At 33.1% G+C, this 2,905-nt stretch overlaps 1 protein-coding gene across 2 annotated transcripts in view; it reads right to left on the bottom strand.

Annotated features, from left to right (window-relative positions):
* The window catches only part of LOC106873559 (2-phosphoxylose phosphatase 1-like), a 36,719-nt gene that overhangs the window by 12,544 nt on the left and 21,270 nt on the right, over positions 1-2,905 (bottom strand). The window contains exon 1 of one of the 2 annotated variants that reach the window (XM_052968918.1): positions 2,784-2,899. The exons of the other annotated variant lie outside the window; for it this stretch is intronic. The gene's annotated coding sequence lies outside the window, so the exon portion shown is untranslated. Of the gene's footprint in view, positions 1-2,783; positions 2,900-2,905 lie in introns of those variants that run through there. 2 annotated transcript variants of the gene reach the window in all.

Here is a 2,905-nt window from a genome sequence, read left to right as displayed (position 1 = left end):
TTTAGGGTTAGAGTTAACCTAGAAGGGACAGGTCCCTTATTTTTGGGTTAAGGCTGTTGGTAAGTTTTCCTAAGTTACTCCAATCCAGATCCCCAATGCAAACCTTCAGATCAACCTTCTCCTATGCAGATCTCTAATGCAACATTTAAAAAAACAGTCAATGAGTGGAAATAACCAATAAACTGATTCCTTATGGGATTTCCCAATCAAATTGCCAGCAAACCATTTTCAGCCAAACCAATTTCAACGGATTTCGGTCAAATCTGATGTGGATGTTACTTATTTTGGTTTGAAATAAAGCACTTGATCACTTAATAATCCTAGCTTAATCCCGGGCAGCGCCGGGCTATACAGCTAGTGAACGATAATATGGTGCACCACGTCCAGTAAATCCCATTCCGCCACAATATCCCTCACACAGTAGTCAACAACTTTTGTAGTAAGAACATACCTTATCACGGTTCTTATTCCTTAATATGGTTCTCTTCAAATGTTTTTAAGTATACATATTGTTCTGTTTATGGGCGATGTTTAGAAATTGTTATTTGGCAATCCTTCGGTATTAGTAGACGATATTCACCCATGTCCCCTTCTGGCATAAAGAGGCTAAGTAAAAAAAAGAGTGAATGACATGGTCTACCAATACCGAAGGATTGCCTGTTATTTTAATGCACAAAAGTGGTCATGCCTTCCCCAACCAAACATTAGTCTTGTAGTGCAGAGGGTCTTATATATAAAAAAAAAAAAAAAGAAGAACGGCCCGCCAAACATAATGAAAGCAGTTACGAGGCGGCAAAGATTACCAGAAAAATTAGTGATAACTCCCCTCACCTCACCTCACAAAAAAATCTTATTTTGCATGCAGGAAATGCAGAAAGGGCAAGAGAGTTTTTTGAACGCACGATGGGTAGACAGATGGTTACTCATGAAGAGTGGACCCACGTTAGCCATTAAAAACATGAAAATAAAACAATTTTGAAATAAAATGTTATTCATTTGGGTATAATTCGATTTATTGTTATTTATAATGTTTTATGATATTTTGTCATACATTCAGAGTTTTGATGCTACATATTCATTTCTAAAAGGAAAGTGTTGAATTATATAAACCCAGATTTAAGAGTATGATGGGAGTACAAATATGATTGAATCCCATCTAGATGAGTTTCTGTGGAGAAGAAAATATGGGAAAACCGGAGATGAATGTTTTCAGAACATACTAAAACATCTATTTTCACTTTTCTTAATGACTAGCGCGGGTCCACTCTTCTTCGTGAGTACCGACAGATGTTTGAAAGTGATGGTTTTGAGAAAAACATTTTTTTAATGCTTCCCTCATTGTTTTGAAACTTAGAAAAATGCCAAAAGAAACAGAAATTCTTTTGGCGTTTTTCTAAGTTTCAAATTTGTGTTCGACACATGGGAAGTCATACGATTATGCAAAAACCAAAAACATTTGTTTGTGTATGATTTAGAGGTTATTTAACTTGTTCATACGATCATGAAATTTTTAAAAATTTTTTAATGTTCTTTAAAATCTCATACGATCATGAAATTTTTAAAAATTTTTTAATGTTCTTTAAAATCTGAGGTTTTTTTTGTTAAATCCCAGCAATGGACCATTAAATGTTTAGAGGGAGAAAGATAGGTAGAGATGGACTATATGTAATCTGAACCTTTCCAGATTACATATACTCCATCTCCACCGAAAGATATTGAAAAACATCAATACACCAGTGACAAAGAAAAGAAGGTACCAGGTGGTCGTGAGATGCACTAAAAATAGCATCTAAATAGCCCTTAAACCATACACAAAAATCTTTAATTTTTTTTTGCATAATAGTATGAATTTCCGGGTGTAGAACACAAATTCGCCGACATTTTCTGAAAATTCCAAAAAAATAAAATGTTATAAGGGGTTATATGGGCGCTTAAACTAGTGGACCTCAAATAGTAGACACTGATCTAGAATACCGGCTAGTAATAAACTGAATAATTGGTAACGGGATTAGCACGTGTCATGTCCTTTCATTTGTCCGAAAAACGTTAATGTAATATTAGCTGCATAATTTATATTAATAAATGGTGTCATGCTAAAGGAAAAGAAAACAATTCGATATTCCTCAATATTATGGTAAAATGACCTACGCAACAGCAAGGTTATTCTATTCATGTTTAATCAGTCGCAAGTTAACACAAGTAACCCATGAACTATGCCTATTTAGTTATCAATATTTTCATAAAGAGAACCAAACAGAAATGATAGTTCTTATTTTTCTTAATTTTAAAAATCTTTGTTGCTACAACTGGCAATATACTCCATCCACAAAAGCAACATATGTCGATAATAATTGATCAAATAATCTCAATTGCACGTATGCAGATAAAGACATGTGCGTGTGTTTGTCGGTAATGATTACAAATCAGTAAAATATGATCTATTGCATGTTGAGTATTGGCATATATACTCATTAAATATTATATGTGTTATGGAAAGAAGCTAAAAAATAATAAATAAAATTAGAATGATAGAGAAATCGATCACTATTTAGGTGAGTTATCTATTTCAATGGACTAACGTCGAAAATAAATGACATGACTTTTTTGTCCTTAGCGATAATTCGAATAACATTGTCAGTAAATCTGCTAACAACGAGAAAAACATGATTTTGAGATGAAAAATTATTTGAAAAAACATATAAAGGTAATAATGATTTATGAAAATAAAAAAAAAATCTTTAAATAGATATTGCTATTTAGAGAAAAATGAAAACTATACGTACGGAAGACGAGCTGCTCATTGAATAACTCTTCCAGGTAAACTGCAGCATGCTGAATACTAAATTTGCGAGAGCTCTACTGGGACTATTTTTTCCCTCTTTTTTTGTTTCCTCCTCTTTCTTCC

This window comes from Octopus bimaculoides, chromosome 6 (genome assembly GCF_001194135.2).
Source record: "Octopus bimaculoides isolate UCB-OBI-ISO-001 chromosome 6, ASM119413v2, whole genome shotgun sequence".
NCBI classification, from domain to species: domain Eukaryota; kingdom Metazoa; phylum Mollusca; class Cephalopoda; order Octopoda; family Octopodidae; genus Octopus; species Octopus bimaculoides.
Note: the sequence above shows the minus strand (reverse complement) of the source record. Positions and strands in the feature narration are given on the sequence as shown.